Source organism: Schistocerca piceifrons, chromosome X, assembly GCF_021461385.2.
Source record: "Schistocerca piceifrons isolate TAMUIC-IGC-003096 chromosome X, iqSchPice1.1, whole genome shotgun sequence".
Lineage (NCBI taxonomy): Eukaryota > Metazoa > Arthropoda > Insecta > Orthoptera > Acrididae > Schistocerca > Schistocerca piceifrons.
Window position 1 is genome coordinate 528096789 of NC_060149.1, and position 18623 is coordinate 528115411.

The 18623-nt window shown below is 43.0% G+C and overlaps 1 protein-coding gene across 4 annotated transcripts in view; it reads left to right on the top strand.

The window, feature by feature from the left end:
- Positions 1 to 18623, top strand: part of LOC124721577 (1-acyl-sn-glycerol-3-phosphate acyltransferase alpha-like) — a 787251-nt gene that overhangs the window by 246246 nt on the left and 522382 nt on the right. For all 4 annotated transcript variants that reach the window (XR_007006350.1, XM_047246620.1, XM_047246622.1 and 1 more), the window contains exon 2: positions 6115 to 6187. The gene's annotated coding sequence lies outside the window, so the exon portion shown is untranslated. The remainder of the gene's footprint in view (positions 1 to 6114; positions 6188 to 18623) is intronic.

The window sequence follows — 18623 nt, forward strand, 5'->3', positions numbered from 1 at the left end:
AATCCTGCCTCGGGCATGGATGTGTGTGATGTCCCTAGGTTGGTTAGGTTTAAGTAGTTCTAAGTTCTAGGGGACTGATGACCTCAGATGTTAAGTCTCATAGTGCTCAGAGCCATTTGGTTTCCGGAAGGACCTGAGATTAACAACCAATCCAGTTATCCTGCTGATTTCTCGCAATGACACGAAGTTACTTCCTATGAATATCTCTTTTGCTGACCCTGGTGGTTGTTTGCTTAGTTCGTTGATTGTGTTATTGATTAGTCAAATTAAACTAGGTGCTACCATATAACTTTCTCCTCTCGAAACCCACCGATGGGGTCGCCCAGCTTATTTTAACGCTCGGAATTATCATATGAGCAAATTCCACGAATTTTGACATTTGAGCAATTACAGTTGTTCACAATCTGGTTGTTAAACACAGCATATGAGTGCAATACCGAACTTTTCCTTTGTTTTTCAAAATCGGCTCCTTTGTTGCAAAATACTACATAGTTCATTGCAGTGTATGTTAACACAAGAAGTATATTTTCAGTCCCATGATTCATAGAAATACACTATGATTTCACATTAGAATTCCGTTTAGATACATGTGTAGTAAGTGTTAACATTTACTAAACATTCACGAAGTGTGTAAATAATGAAATGGATGAATATTTGTCCCCTGACATGAAAAATATTATTTCCTCCATCACGATGTCGTGAAACGAACGTTTTGGGTAAAAAATGACGATGATCCATCATCCGGAGGCTTTTGGACAATCTCTCTTTCTGGGACACGGAAGAGGGTTGTGTCAGTGGTACATAAAGTACCCTTAGTCACACACAGGAAGGTGACGTGCAAATATAGTTGTAGGAGGATTGTGCTTAAAACAGTACCACACATTTAGATTTAGCGCGACACAAAGACTTACTCAGCTTTGTTTAGGGTCTTCTGGCATAAGTTCCAATAATAGAAAAAAACTGAACAAATTGAAAATTTATAGATGGATCTTCTCAGTGTTTCTCAGAAAACATTAGTTGCTACCTTAATTATACGACAACAAACATTGGTACAATAAAGTTAATATTGACAGCCATTCTTCCTCAGTTCCTATTTGACTGATGTTTTTCTTACAGGTAAGAGTAAATATCGTCCGATTTCTTGCTACAGAGTTTTTATTATTGTTTATAACATACGTTTCATGAACTGTATTATTGCGAGTCTTTCACCCAGCGCAAAGTCCCAAGAGACTGGAAAAAAGCGCAGGTGACTACTGTACATAAGAAGGGTACAAGAAAGATCCCGCAAAATTACAGACCAATATCCTCAACATCGGTTTGCTGCAGAATTCTTTAACATATTCAGAGTTAGGATTAATAAACTTCCTAGGCGCCGATAAGCTTATGTGCACGAATCAGCATGATTATAGAAAGCAACGCTCGTTCAAAACTAAATTGCCCTTCACTCACATGACGTACTGCGTACTATGGACGAAGGTTCAAATGGCTCTGAGCACTATGGGACTACCATCTTAGGTCATCAGTCCCCTAGAACTTAGAACTACTTAAACTTAACTAACCTAAGGACATCACACACATCCATGCCCGAGGCAGGACTCGAACCTCGACCGTAGCAGTCCCGCAGTTCCGGACTGCAGCGCCTAGAACCGTATGGCCACCACGGCCGGCATGGACGAAGGGCAACAGTCAGATGCCATATTTCTAGACTTCCGGAAGACGTTTGATACGATGCCCATTGATTGCAGGCTGTTAACGAAGGTAGAAGCATACGGAATACATTCCCATATACACTCCTGGAAATGGAAAAAAGAACACATTGACACCGGTGTGTCAGACCCACCATACTTGCTCCGGACACTGCGAGAGGGCTGTACAAGCAATGATCACACGCACGGCACAGCGGACACACCAGGAACCGCGGTGTTGGCCGTCGAATGGCGCTAGCTGCGCAGCATTTGTGCACCGCCGCCGTCAGTTTCAGCCAGTTTGCCGTGGCATACGGAGCTCCATCGCAGTCTTTAACACTGGTAGCATGCCGCGACAGCGTGGACGTGAACCGTATGTGCAGTTGATGGACTTTGAGCGAGGGCGTATAGTGGGCATGCGGGAGGCCGGGTGGACGTACCGCCGAATTGCTCAACACGTGGGGCGTGAGGTCTCCACAGTACATCGATGTTGTCGCCAGTGGTCGGCGGAAGGTGCACGTGCCCGTCGACCTGGGTCCGGACCGCAGCGACGCACGGATGCACGCCAAGACCGTAGGATCCTACGCAGTGCCGTAGGGGACCGCACCGCCACTTCCCAGCAAATTAGGGACACTGTTGCTCCTGGGGTATCGGCGAGGACCATTCGCAACCGTCTCCATGAAGCTGGGCTACGGTCCCGCACACCGTTAGGCCGTCTACCGCTCACGCCCCAACATCGTGCAGCCCGCCTCCAGTGGTGTCGCGACAGGCGTGAATGGAGGGACGAATGGAGACGTGTCGTCTTCAGCGATGAGAATCGCTTCTGCCTTGGTGCCAATGATGGTCGTATGCGTGTTTGGCGCCGTGCAGGTGAGCGCCACAATCAGGACTGCATACGACCGAGGCACACAGGGCCAACACCCGGCATCATGGTGTGGGGAGCGATCTCCTACACTGGCCGTACACCACTGGTGATCGTCGACGGGACATTGAATAGTGCACGGTACATCCAAACCGTCATCGAACCCATCGTTCTACCATTCCTAGAGCGGCAAGGGAACTTGCTGTTCCAACAGGACAATGCACGTCCGCATGTATCCCGTGCTCTAGAAGGTGTAAGTCAACTAGCCTGGCCAGCAAGATCTCCGGATCTGTCCCCCATTGAGCATGTTTGGGACTGGATGAAGCGTCGTCTCACGCGGTCTGCACGTCCAGCACGAACGCTGGTCCAACTGAGGCGCCAGGTGGAAATGGCATGGCAAGCCGTTCCACAGGACTACATCCAGCATCTCTACGATCGTCTCCATGGGAGAATAGCAGCCTGCATTGCTGCGAGAGGTGGATATACACTGTACTAGTGCCGACATTGTGCATGCTCTGTTGCCTGTGTCTATGTGCCTGTGGTTCTGTCAGTGTGATCATGTGATGTATCTGACCCCAGGAATGTGTCAATAAAGTTTCCCCTTCCTGGGACAATGAATTCACGGTGTTCTTATTTCAATTTCCAGGAGTGTATGTAGGTGACTCGAAGATTTCATAAGTAATAGAATCCAGGATGTTATACTCCGCGGCGATGGTTCATCAAAGACAAGGATATCATCAGGAGTGCCCCAGGAAAGTATGATCGGACCGCTATTGTTTTCTGTATACATTAATGATCTGGCCGATAGGATGGGCAGCGGTCTGCGCTTGTTTGCTGGTGATGCTCTGGTGTACGGGAAGGTGTCAAGTTCAGTGACTATAGGAGAATACAAGAAAACATAGACAAAATTTCTACTTGGTGTGATGAATGGCAGCTATCTCTAAATGGAGAAAAATGTAAATTAATAGCCGGCCGTTGGTGGCCGAGCGGTTCTACGCGCTTCAGTCTGGAACCGCGCGACCGCTACGGTCGCGTGGATGTGTGTGATGTCCTTAGGTTAGTTAGGTTTAAGTAGTTCTAAGTTCTAGGGGACTGATGACCACAGATGCTAAGTCCCATAGTGCTCAGAGCTGTTTTTGTAAATTAATGCGGATGAGTAGGAAAAACAAACCCATAATATTCGGATACAGCATTAGCTGTGCCCGGCTTGACAAAGTCACATCATTTAAATATCTCAGTGTAACGTTACAAAGGAATCTGAAATGAAACTAGCATGTGGAGATTGTGCTAAGGAAGGCGAATGTTCGACTTTGGTTTATTGGGAGAACTTTGGAATAGTTTGGTTCATCCGCAAAGGAGAAGGCATAGTGCGTCTGTAGTGCTAGTGTGACCTATTTTTGATAACTACTCGAGCGTTTGGGTTTCGCACCATATCAGATTAATGGAAGACACTGAAACAATTAAGAGGCGGGCCGCTAACTTTGTTACCTGTAGGTTCGAACAACACTAATTATTACGGAAATGCTTCGGGAATGCAAATGGGAATCTCTGGAGGAAAGGCGACATTCTTTTCGAGGAACACCATTGAGAAAATTTAGAGAACGATTTTACTGTCGCCGACATAAATTTAGAGTTGGGACTACGAAGATAAGAGAAATTAGGGCTTATATATAGGCGTATGGACAGTAGTTTTTCCCTTGAGAGTGAAAAAGGAGTTACCCAAAGGCGGTCTTGGCTAGCGCTTGGTGGCTTTTGGAGTATATAGGCGTAGAATACGCAAATGAATGTAACTAACTAAACTTCTTCCGAACAGGTCTCAAAAAACCCAACGGTACCGACCGACCGCTGTGTCATCGTGAGCCGACAGGCGTCACTGGATGTTGATATGCAGGGGCGTGTGATTAGCACACCGCTCTCCCTGCCGTTGTCAGTTTTCATGACCGGAGCCGCTACTTCTCAATCAGTTGGCTTCACAAGGCTGAGTGCACCCCGTTTACCAGCAGCGCTAGGCATTCCCGGATAGTCAGCCATCCAAGCGCTAGCCAAACCGGACTTAGAATAACTGAAACTATTCACTTTATTTACCCTTCTTTAACCCTTTTCGGAGGACTGCACTTACATCATCATGTGAATTTATTTAAAAACTTGTTAGAGACAAAGCACACGATAGGACTGGATAAGCCTGGAGGAGGAATTTGGTTGTATCCTTTTCGTAGAAACGATTATTGTGTTCGTCGTATGCGATTTATGGGAACCACAGGAGACAGATCTTAGATGGGGGAATTTAAACACTAATTCTCCTGATGGTGAAACTAGTGCCCTAGCAAGTGAGCTGTCTCGCTATTTACTAAAGATATATTGCTGTGGCTGGGTACAAATTATTCATAATTTACCCACAGATACATAATTTAATAGAGCATATTTCTCAATACGACCCTAATCGGTGTGGAGATGACGATGTAGCCAACTTCCAAGTGTCCATGGGTATAACCTATCGCAAAATAAAACCAAATTACATATAAAATACACAAATAAGTGTAACATGTCCCTTATTCATCTCCCTACTACACGATTCGGACCTTACGTCGATTTATTAAAAAACAACGGTGTGTGTTCTCGTTTTATTAAATCCTTGGCACTTACGTTCAACGGTTCAGGCTTCATATCTGAATTGTATTTACCTCTCTTATTCGCTTTTGAAGAACGCTCATAAGCTTTGTACATGCATGACTCTCCATTATACAGGGTGATTCCATGTTGATGATACAAATTTTCAGGGACGATGGAGAACGTTAAATTTATCAGTTTTAGGTAAGGGATCCTGGTCCGTAAATGACAGAGTCAAAAGTTATAAGCGAAAAACTTTCTCATACCTCTGACAATGAAATACATATACTGGTACTGTTGCTACTAAGATAGTAATGTAGGGAACTTTCAGAGGTAGCAGTGTGTCTAGTAAAGATGGTCTTTGAAATGCAAACCTCAAGAGCTATTTCATCTTCGTTGAAGTGTTCACAGCTCATTAGAGCACATATCTACTAGAAATTTGTTTCTTGATGTGGTCCATACTACCTTCTCAAAAATGTGGAAACCAAAGAGCCTGCAGTAGAAGAGATGTATTTCTCAGTATCGAAGATGAACAAGTGTTCCTAGCTCTAAGTGTATACGTTTTAGAGTCCATGTTTACAAGACATTTTTTCTTGTTTTGGTCTATGCTACAAAATCTGAAAGTTGCCTACTCTACAATCTTAGCAGCGACAGTACCGGTATATGTATTCCGCTGTTCAGCTATTGATTCGGTCATTTCCGGACCAAGGTCTCTTACCTCAAACTGATTTATTTACTCTTGTCCATCATCCCTGAAAGTTTGTAACATCATCACGGAATGACAATGTATATTACGTAGCCTTAACAAATACTGTCATCATTACAAGAATGAAATCGCTCTAACATCGCAGCCACTACTAATTCAGTTGATCATGAGTTAGTGTAGAAAAATATTGCTCCTATGTACTTCAATATTATATTATTGCTTCCAGTTTAGAATGAGACAGTATTTTCTTGCAGATACCCTGGGTTTCCCGAGCGCAACACTCACTGAGGCTGTGTCCGACGCTTCCTGTGTTCCATCCCGCTGTTGGTGAGTACTTGAACTTCGTCTTGGCCTTCGGACTGCCCTCTAAGCTTATGCAAATGGCCCCGTCAGCAGTTTTCAGCATTCATAAGATTCACTTGATCTAATAACAACATTCTTCACAATGTGATTTTCATGGCCAGATTTTCCGTTTCTGTCTTGTCGTGATTTCTGCCTTATTGAAGAAGACATTGTATATATATTAACAGAATGTGAGAAATGCCAAGAACAATTACGCAGCATAGTATTTTAAAAATTAAGTTATATTTCTTCAGAGTAGCACTTACCTTATGTATAGGTGCACTTCCAAATGAATTTGCTCTTTGATTCTACTTTGTAACGGGAATTTCAAAATTATTTGTGTAATTTATTAGAGACAAGACATGCAGCGACAATCTCTGTCATACATACCGGGTGTGAAAAAAATTCAGTGCCCACACTGATGGATAGTACGATGTAGCTAACAACTAATATATGTCGCGCGGGGTAGCCACGTGGTGTAGGGAGCCTTGACACGGTCCGCGCAGCTCCCCCCGTCGGAGGTTCGAGTCCTCAGTCAGGCATGTGTGTGTGTGTGTGTGTGTGTGTGTGTGTTGTCCTTAGTGTAAGTTAGATTAAGTAGTGCGTAGGCTTAGGAACCGATGACCTCAGAAATTTGGTCCCATAAGACGTTCCCACGAATTTCCAAAATTTTAAGAAAACATGTATCGGATACTTATATTTGGATGAGCGCTGAGTATGCGTAAGTAGGCCCGCAGCGAAGGAGACAAATAAAAAGTAACTTCTTCAGACATCGTTAAACCAAGGTTGATACGAAATTAACGTGACGCCCTGACGTTCACGTTCAGCCAGTAAACAGCATGTAGCTCTTTAATGCCTGCTTTATGTAGTAAATGTTTTATACTTTTTCATGTTCGTCGCAGTTTGTTTTCTCCGTTTTATTATTGTCACTTTCTTCGACGTGTTGGCATAGGATCTTTATTATTAAATGAACATCGTGAACTGTCAGATTGTGAAACACTACAGGCACTGTAAAATGAGGTCTGTTTAAAACTGTAATCCGTTCATCATAAGAATAAACCTGATGTAAACAAACACAAACGTGATGATTGGTCAGATGCGTAGCACACGTACACTGGAGTTTTTACGCTTTTGGAAGTAGGTCCTACTTCTGTATTAGATATCTTACTACTAAGTTACGTTAAATTAAACTTTAAGATATTCAAATGTATTAACAGCCATCAACGTTTTTCTTAATCACGCTTTAGTTACATAGTTTTTATTTCAAAAACCGTGTACAGTCACAGCCTCTGCAGCGTTGTGCTCTGATTGTCGCGCTGTTAATGCGCAGTATGAAAATGGCTGAGGCTGCTTTCTGTTCCGTAGTAAAAGACACATGTGGAATACGGTTAAAAAGTGCCGAGAAATAGGCTGTTCTTAATGTTTTTCGTAAATTTACGGAGATTATCGGCTTTGAAGTTACTGCAGTTAATATACGAATGTTTGTTGACTGTATAGTGCAGTCGGTAGCGTTATGGAATGTATATCATATTCGGTTATTCGTGTGTTGGTTAAAATATCGCGAATAACATTTTTTTCTCTAGTTCATTTTGAAATACCTACGTATCTTAATTATAAAACTCATCATTTTTATGAATAATGCACGTATTCTTGTTTCTAATTACATAATGGGCCCGAAACTCCTGTTTCCATTTCAAATACAAATTCTTAATTATCGATGTTTTATGATAGACTGTTCATAAAAGTTGTTTAAATTAAGAAATCATAACAAATTAATTTTTAAGGCAAAAATAAAAAACCAAATCCTCTATATTTGGACTATGTCCATCGTTTTACACCACAGAGGTAGATAAGTGTTGTAGAAACATGAAAAACCATCGTTTTCACAGCATCGAGAACATCTTTCAAATTCTGCATTTTTACATTTGCCGCTGTTCCATTACAATATGAACCCAACAGAACTGATCTGTAACCAAGCTGCGAGATTTAGCCCGAGAAGTAACAAGACTGATAAGCTGCCAGATGTACAGGAACTAACGCACGCAGCTTTTTCTCACGTCAGTGCCGAACGCTGGCGGGATATAGAACGGCTTGTCATAAAAGAAGAAAAAATCGTGCACCTGGTTGGCTTCGTAATCCTGTTGTTGATAGGCTCGTTATCAACGTACCGGGTGACACTTCCAGAACTGAAATGTATTTCTCGGATTCGGATAAGGAAGGAGCTAAGACTTACTGACGACTGTAAGTAATACCTTCAGCGGCTTCAATATTTAACTATACGGTGAAATCCTTCAGTACTCTCTTACGTTACACACAGCTTATGCAGAAAAATCGCCTTGTGATTAGGTCAGGAATTTTCATCATTCTTGTTTTTAATTACAATAGTACGTTAGCTAAAAACGATAACATGTTACGGTTTTCGTCTAGTCGTCTAAAGAGCATATTCTGGGAGATTTGCAGTGCATTATTTCATTCTCTTTAAAAATTAAATGACATTCGAAGCTGTATTTCTCCTCTGCTCGTCTCTTTTTACGTGTGAACTGCAGTTGGCCACGTCACTGCAGGCTAGCTGTACCAGTTGAACGTGTTGTGGCAAGCTTACGTCTAATACGTACAGCGAAATATGAGTTACACGGTGTCGCGCGATAAGGTGCCGGTACATGGCACCTCCCAAATGAAGTTTGCCGCCCGCATGCTAAAGGTCACACTTAGCCCATTCCGGCAGCTGATTGGGTAATGAAGACTGATAACTTGCCCGGCGCTCACGATCTACAACGATGCGACGTGAATGGTGTGTGGCTGCAGGCTCAAGTCCAAGGTTAGCAATTCCGCAACGGCGTTATGCGTGCATGTGAGCGCTCTTGCTAATCGCAGTTAAGGCAGATCCCCAACTGAGATTAATTGGGAGAATCCTCAGGAAGTGTAGTCCACCCAGGAAGGAAGTAGCTTACAAAACCTTCGTACGACCAATGTTTGATGCTCGCTCGTCAGTCCGGATTCTGTACAATATAGGATTGATAAAGAAAATAGAAAAGATCCTAAGGGAAGAAGTGCAAATCACTAAAAGGAAGGCTGTGTGCATCATGGTGTGGTTTACATTTAAGTTCTCGAGAGCGCACGTTAGTAGAAGAGTAAATTAATATATTATATCCTTGTAAGTATTCCTCGCGAAAAGACGATGAAATCAAAAACAGAGAGTTAATACGAAGGCTTATAAACAATTTTTCTTCTCTCGGACTATTCGCGACTGGAACAGGAAAGTAGTAACCTGACAGTGGCACACTCAGCCACACACTATAAGGTGTCTTGCGGGGTACAGGTATAGATGTGGATATAGGGAGAGGTACTGTTATTTGGCCACGCCCCGGCCATACCCATATTTAGATCTTCCCGACCGCCAATTTGTGGCGGGGAAATTCAGAAATTATGGAAGAGTGTTATACAGGCTGCCTGTCATTGTGAAAGAGGTCTCAGGACTCGTTAAGCCGGTGCATTGAGCTGACAGAAAACATCCGCTTATCACCTCGCCCGGCTTACCTGCGAGCTCCTTAGGACGCACTTACTCCGGCGGTCACCTGCTGAAAATAGCCACGCCAACTCTTTTTCCATTTCCCCTCGACGGTTTTCTTTCGGAATTCCAAAGCACGAGGTGCTTCGTACCCAGTACAGTGAAACTGAGACACTATAGGATTCATTAATACACACTTTTGAGAGCACGCTTCCATGAAATGAGGGAAAACTCGAAGCTAGAATTGCACGGCCCCTCCAGCCGGAGGTTAGAGTCCTCCCTCGGGCATGGGTGTGTGTTGTCCTTAGCGTAAGTTAGTTTAAGTTAGTTTACGTAGTGTGTACGTCTAGGGGCCAATGACCTCAGCAGTTTGGTCGCTTAGGAATTCACACACATTTTAACTCGAAGCAATCAGCATTACTAAAGTTGTTTTGCATACTACTTACTCCAGAGCTCTACTTGACATTGTCCTCTGAAGATGATACTCCTTGCTTTCCTCAGAACCTATAATTGATTTACTTACATGGCTGTCACTCCGAACCACGTGTAACTTGGAGTTTTTCACAAACATATATCATTGTCAGAGGTGAAAGAAACAGTAAGTGACAGAAGTAAATCAATAGACCATATGAGGATTGAACGCTGTCTCTATGTATTTTCAGCCTGCCGCTGAGCCACCAACATACGAGGAAATAGCTTGAAATCAGAATGCATAAAATCATCTCTAAACTTGCTCTGTTGTCTGGGATGGAGTCGAGTACTTTACAAGAAGTCGGATAGGAAAATCAGAAACGAGATTTTTATCACAAACCGAGGGAGTTCCCAGCTTCAGGCAGTGATGGCTTCGGTCACACAGCTTGAGGCTGTTGCCAGTGGGCATCACTATCGGGGTCCGGATGGGGGTTTGTCGGGGATGGCCAACCCCAATCGGACTACGACTGTGGTTGCCCGGGATACTGCCCACATTGAGGCTGATCCCTCACCTATGGTAGAGTGGGAGGTCGTCTCGAGGTGTGGCAGGGGGCGAAAGACATTCTGGAGGGCTGAACGGAAGGCCTCTCCAGTTTGTCTGACGAACCGGTTTCAGGCTCTGTCTCAGGCTGATATTGATCTTCGGCCGGACATGGCTGCTTGTCCTGTTCCAGAGGTTGCCCCCTCAGTCTGCAAATTTCTGTTCCGACACTGACAATGTTGAGTGTTTATGGAAAAAGTTCAAGGCAATCGTAAAATGCGCTTTGGACAGGTACGTGCCGAGTAAAACTGTGAGGGACTGGAAAAACCCACCGTGGTTCAACAACAAAGTTAGGAAACTACTGCGAAAGCAAAGAGAGCTTCACTCCAAGTTTAAACGCAGCCAAAACCTCTCGGACAAACAGAAGCTAAACGATGTCAAAGTAGCGTAAGGAGTGCTATGCGTGAAGCGTTCAGTGAATTCGAAAGTAAAATTCTATGTACCGACTTGAAAGAAAATCCTAGGAAGTTCTGGTCTCACGTTAAATCAGTAAGTGGCTCGAAACAGCATATCCAGACGCTCCGGGATGATGATGGCATTGAAACAGAGGATGACACGCGTAAAGCTGAAATACTAAAAACCTTTTTCCAAAGCTGTTTCACAGAGGACGACCGCACTGCAGTTCCTTCTCTAAATCCTCGTACAAACGAAAAAAATGGCTGACATCGAAATAAGTGTCCAAGGAATAGAAAAGCAACTGGAATCACTCAACAGAGGAAAGTCCACTGGACCTGACGGGATACCAATTCGATTCTACACAGAGTACGCGAAAGAACTTGCCCCCCTTCTAACAGCCGTGTACCGCAAGTCTCTAGAGGAACGGAAGGTTCCAAATGATTGGAAAAGAGCACAGGTAGTCCCAGTCTTCAAGAAGGGTCGTCGAGCAGATGCGCAAAACTATAGACCTATATCTCTGACATCGATCTCTTGTAGAATTTTAGAACATGTCTTTTTGCTCGAGTATCATGTCGTTTTTGGAAACCCAGAATCTACTCTGTAGGAATCAAAATGGATCCCGGAAACAGCGATCGTGTGAGACCCAACTCGCTTTATTTGTTCATGAGACCCAGAAAATATTAGATACCGGCTCCCAGGTAGATGCTATTTTCCTTGACTTCCGGAAGGCGTTCGATACAATTCCGCACTGTCGCCTGATAAACAAAGTAAGAGCCTACGGAATATCAGACCGGCTGTGTGGCTGGATTGAAGAGTTTTTAGTAAACAGAACACAGCATGTTGTTATCAATGGAGAGATGTCTACAGACGTTAAAGTAACCTCTGGCGTTCCACAGGGGAGTGTTATGGGACCACTGCTTTTCACAATATATATAAATGACCTAGTAGATAGTGTCGGAAGTTAAATGCGGCTTTTCGCGGATGATACTGTAGTATACAGAGAAGTTGCAGCATTAGAAAATTGTAGCGAAATGCAGGAAGATCTGCAGCGGATAGGCACTTGGTGCAGGGAGTGGCAACTGTAATGTATTGCGAATACATAGAAAGAAGGATCCTTTATTGTATGATTATATGATAGCGGAATAGACACTGGTAGCAGTTACTTCTGTAAAATATCTGGGAGTATGCGTGCGGAACGATTTGAAGTGGAATGATCATATCAAATTAATTGTTGGTAAGGCGGGTACCAGGTTGAGATTCATTGGGAGAGTCCTTAGAAAATGTAGTCCATCAACAAAGGAGCTGGCTTACAAAACACTCGTTCGACCTATACTTGAGTATTGCTCATCAGTATGGGATCCATACCAGATCGGGTTGACGGAGGAGATAGAGAAGATCCAAAGAAGAGCGGCACGTTTCGTCACAGGGTTATTTGGTAACCGTGATAGCGTTACGGAGATGTTTAACAAACTCAAGTGGCAGACTCTGCAAGAGAGGCGCTCTGCATCGCGGTGTAGCTTGCTCTCCAGGTTTCGAGAGGGTGCGCTTCTGGATGAGGTATCGAACATATTGCTTCCCCCTACTTATACCTCCCGAGGAGATCACGAATGTAAAATTAGAGAGCTTCGAGCGTGCACAGAGGCTTTCAGACAGACGTTCTTCCCGCGAACCATACGCGACTGGAACAGAAAAGGGAGGTAATGACAGTGGCACGTAAAGTGCCCTCCGCCACACACCGTTGGGTGGCTTGCGGAGTATAAATGTAGATGTAGATGTAGAACTTCGCGAGATAAAATTATAAGTGATGATATGCGGAGGATCATCAATGTTATTAAAACTACCCACGAAGTACACAACTGCCAGAAACTTTGGCTCTCACAGTTACCAATTACGGCCAAAACCGTTTCTCATTCAATCGATTTTCATGAAAATTATCACGGCGTAAGGACATAGTTCAGAGTCGAATAGTCGCGCACCAATGCGCCACAAGCAGTTCCTAAATAAAGCGAGCGCTATCATTCCTTTTATGACGTTGCAGTAGTCTGCACATGGAAAAATAGCACTCTCACCACCTATTGTATTGGGCTATAACCCTTGATCCATTCTCGGTTTGTCATTTGTTTAGTAAACTCTCAGTCCGTAGTGCAGTTGCCCGCGAAAGGCAAAGGTCCCGAGTTCGAGTCGTAGCGTGGCACAGAGTTTTGACCAGCCAGGAAGGTGTTCCATTGGGTTTAGGTCGGAACTCCGAGTAGGCCAGCCTATTTCCGGAATGTTATTGTCCACAAACCATTGTGTGGCAGATGCTGCTTTCTGATATAACACTCACAACCTCCGAACTATTCCTCTCCTGTGCGCAGTAAACAATGTTGTAAAATGTATTCATACGTTGCCGCATTTAACGTTGTATTAAGCACAATAAGGTGGTCACACAGAAACCACAGTAATCCAAACCCTTCCATCGGATTGCCACAGGATATAGTGTGATTTATCACTCCAAAATGGCTCGTCTCCAGACAGCCAGTGTCCAGTGCCATACACATTGGACTCGCATTTGATTCCCTAACTCACTCCGGGAGAATTCCGGGAAGATTCCTTTGAAAGGGCAAGTACGCTTTTCTTCTCCATCCTGGAAACAGACCGAGCTTGTGTTCCATCTCTAATGGTGTCGTTGTGAACGGGACGTTAATCCTAATCTTCCTTCCGTCCTTTACTACTGGTGTGCTCTTTACACCACCTCAAGTCTCGCTTAGTATTTTCTCCAGAAGCATTTGGCTTATGAGAAGCTGCACTACGATCGTACTATTCTTTTTAGCTCCGTCCGTCCGTCAGTACATGAGGTTGTCCGCAGATCGTGGTCTAGTGCTGCCTCTGGATCACAGGGTCCCCGGTTCGATTCCCGGCCGGGTTGGGGATTTTCTATGACCAGGGACTGGGTGTTTGTGCTATCCTCATCATTTCATAATCATCATCATCATTCGTGACAATGGCTAGACTGGACAGTGTCAAAATGGGGACTTTGCACGGGCGCTTATGACCGCGCAGTTGACAGCCCCACAATCCGATCTTCTTCATCCGTACATGAGGTCGACCTGGTCTTACTTGGCTGTAGTTCCCCCTTCGCGTTTCCACTACACAAGTGCATCACCCAGCAGTCGGCTTGGGCAGTTTTAGGAGGGTTGAAATGTCATTGATGGATTTGTTGCTTCTGAGCTCTCCTGACTGACCCATGCTGCGTTTACTGCTACTCTACTGAGAACAAACTAGTCCGCGCGTCCTTTTTTACTTCCATACCTCCCTATCCAGACGTCCAGTAGTCCGTTTCACATTATGTGGGGCTGTCTGGAAACTTTTCATCGGATAGTGTATTATTCACCTTCCACATGTACCTCTTCAAGCTATTCTTCAGTACCATTGTCGGGTACTAATTTTACCTTATTAGGATTGTAATTTAATTTAAATTGTCGTGAAAGGACTTTATTTTAGGTTCGTGTTAATGTTTGTCCATTTACTGTTTAATATTAACATTTTTAGCTGCTACACTGTCAGATGACATTCACTCTGTGTTCATACCTGAACCTCGTTGTATAACATCATTCTTAACGTCGTTCATGAGTATTACCTTCTTTGACGACGATAGTCAGTTAAAGGCAGATGATGGCCTTGTAAGTCAAAAACTTGGTAACAGAAGTAAATGAATACCATAGAACACACACAACATTGCGCTTTTCATGCATAATAATGAAATTATTCTACCTAGAAGGGACCGAAGGATCGTTTAACTTGTGGAGATGGCGTCAGGCTGCTCTTACCTCAGAAGGACACAATTTTGACAACCTGCTGCAAGTAAAAGTGGGCTTAATTTAGACGCACAACCACAACTCAGAAGAACCCCCAAACACTATACGGGCTGCCTAGGGTACCATCCGCTGCTCACCCCGGGCACGCGGTTGCGTCGCACATCGAATACTCTGCAAATGAAAGCTCGTGAGTGCTTCCACTACACGAAAATGGATTCATAAACTCTTCCCATTCTAATTCTTTCATTTTAGCTTTAAGATAACGTTAATAACCAGACAGCTACTTGTTACTGAAAGAAAACCGTTAATAATTGATGACAACAACTGAAGGGTGGAAACGTCCAGCGTCCAACTTTCACATTTGTTAGGAGAATCAAAACACAATGTATCTCTTTTTATACATAATTTATTTGTATCCAAAAAATAGTGATTTATTAACAACTTTTTAGGGCTCATACGAAGTAACTGACTGATTCTAAGAGCTGATACGAAAATTTATGTTTCAGGTGCCATTAATGAGAGACTACATTTTATTCGTGATAATACACGTGTATAAAAACAGCGGTAATATTTTAACTAGTAGAACTGTAGTTAACAAAAACCATTTCTCATGTCTTTTAAATCTTAGAGAAGAGAACAACATAAATAAATTCGAGAAAAGCATCGCTAACTGTTGACTTCCGTTCCTTAAACAGCTCTATTCTTGGGACAAAATGTTGCAAAGTTTACAGTAGAACTCATTGTGCTGTTGAAGAATTCGAACAATTTGGACAGGTCTTTCACTTGAAATACGACATGGCATACATCAGCCATGGTTTTTCTCCATTTGAAGACAATGACATCTTTTCATTCTTTTGTTTGAAAGCAAGAGTTTTTAATAGCTAATTGAGATATAAGTGAGAGAAACGTAGATCATACTTCATTTGGAGATACAGTAAACGCTTGCATTGACAAGAATTTTTCAGCAGAATCTGTAAATTCAAATAAGTACGTTGCACACAGTGGAATTACGTGGAATGGATTCACGCCTTTAGCTGACTCAGCAGTCTTGCGTAAATGTTGCAGAACAGAGACTTTCACGCATAGCATTTGGCAGTCCATTAGGAAGCACTGTTTGGCACAGAGACCATGTGTCATCTTATAATGAATGTCTTGAACATTTTCTAGTTGATTTGGCAATTGGAGCAAGTATATGGGCACGCAATAGAGTACCGAGGACACAATATCACTGCAAACGCGTTTGGGGAAAAATGGCGCTTTGAACGTTTAACATTTCTAATCTAGCATGAAAAGTATTCTCAGCTGAATATGAACCATAAGCGGATGTATACTGGAATGACAACAATGAAAATTTGTGCCAGACCGGTACTCGAACCCGGATTTCCCGCGTTACGCGAGCAGTCGCCGTAACCGCTTCGGCTATCAGTGCAGAAATCACAAGCAGACCCAAATTTCCATACGTCGTCATCCATGTGTCGCAACCTGCACTCGTACGTTACGTATATTCCAGTCCAAGAAGGGCATTATTTTATTGAGAGTCGAGAGCCTTGTATTGACGAATAAATATGGAATAGCAGTGCCTGTGTTACTAAGAAGTACGACGCAAAGTTCCTTCGCACATGCATACTTGTCCGAAAAAAAATTTCATCGTTCTTCGTAATAAAACGGGCACTGCTATTCCTTATTTCCAATCTTGTGTTGACGTCTGAGCAGAAATTCTGGTCTATACGTGCACAACTGCTTTCATTTTCTTACCAAATATATTTATAGTATCTACGTTGCCAAAAGCTACAATTTAAGTAACCAACAAATGTATATTAAGCACTTGACATGTAATCTGGGAACAACTGTCGCGTTTTTACCATAGCAGTGAATTTTCCACTGAACCCCTGACGCGAAACCTTGTACTTTAGTTGCACAGAAATGTGACATCACCTACAATAAACAGAAGCGACACTTTAATCATGTAAGACAGCAGTAGCTGTCTCACATTCTAGTGCTTGCCGCTGTTGGAGAGCTTAGCAGAACTTTCGTGATAACAGCTGTCCGGTGAGAAAGCGGGTACTTTGTAGTGTTTACCCGCGCGCAAGGAGATGAAGGATGCTGCGTATACCAGAAGAGCAGGGACTTCTGCCAGCCCTCACGCTTCAAGGCTATATACATTTCAGCACACAAGGTGTTTACTGCCCCGCCTCCGTGTTTTGAGTGTTAGCACATTGAGAAATTTTACAAGCATCTTGATGGAAAAAGACATGTCTACTGTTCATCCTTTCAGTATAATCCTTAAATTACGTTGTGAACTGCCTGTAGTAGCATGTTTTTCGTTAAACATAGAGGTAGATGAGTCAGCTTACGGCATGCGAAATGTTATTAACGCCAGTTAACTTCGTAACAACTAAATTTCAAAACCACACACTTATTTACCTTTATGTTATTGACATAGTTGGAGTTAATGAATTGTTTTTAAAAATTTCCCTATATTGCATGGATCACATTATCAATTAGTCGCTATGCTCTCGAACATGTCATAAGGTCCACAAATAAGATGTATTTCCGGTAGACATGAGCGTCGATTACATACCTGGATATTTTTTTTTTTAATCGTAATGTACAAATAAAACTCTGTGTTACCCAGCCAAATACACTATTAATAATTTCATCTATGAAGTAGAACGAATGGTCAAGCACAAATAATGTTTTGGTTCGTTAGTGTATTTCTCTAGCGTTCCACTCTGAAAAAACAGTGGGAAAAATGAACACGTAAAATCTTTTGTCTTGTTTTATTACGACGGCCATTTCTCCCTATGTAGGCGGGAGCCAACAAGATATTTCGCAACTAGGATGAAAGATACAATATCCCATATGATTGGCGAAGTTTTACAGAATCTCGAAATTTATTGCGAACTTCAATGCGAGGTGCTTTTAATAGTTTACACAACGACACTGTCTCTAAATCTGGCAGAATACCGAAAGAGATCCTAGTCGTGTGTAAAGTATACCAGTGGCAAGACGAAATCAATGCCTTCACTGTGCGATAACAATGGAAACATTATTGATGACAGCGCCACTAAAGCAGAGTTACTAAACACGGTTTTCCAAAATTCCATTACAAAATAAATTGGAGAAAGGGAATACAGTAGTTAAAATGATTGCGGTGATTTTGGGAACGTGCAGTGCTTATGTATCGAAAATCACATATAAGACAGCAGTGCGACCAATTCTTGAGTAGTACGTGAGCGTTAGGAGTCCTTATTAAGTGGTCACGATAGTGGATATAGAGAGAGTAAAAATATGCCTGCCGCCATCGTATATCGCACGTAGAAACTATAACTGAGAGGAGGTATGTAGAAGTGGATGGACTGTGACAGAAAGTAGTTACTGCAGTTTTTATGTCATCCGAGTAGAAAGATACGTTGACAGTAAGTCACCTCGCCGCGCGGGATTAGCCGAGCGGTCTCAGGCGCTGCAGTCATGGACTGTGCGGCTGGTCCCGGGGGAGGTTCGAGTCCTCCCTCGGGCATGAGTGTGTGTGTCTGTCCTTAGGATAATTTAGGTTAAGTAGTGTGTAAGCTTAGGGACTGATCACCTTAGCAGTTAAGTCCTATAAGATTTCACACACATTTGAATATTTTTTTTAAGTCACCTCAGCTCCTTTGCGTTGTTTCAAGAATTAGGTTACTTTAGCATCCTTAAAAATCTTAGATAGTT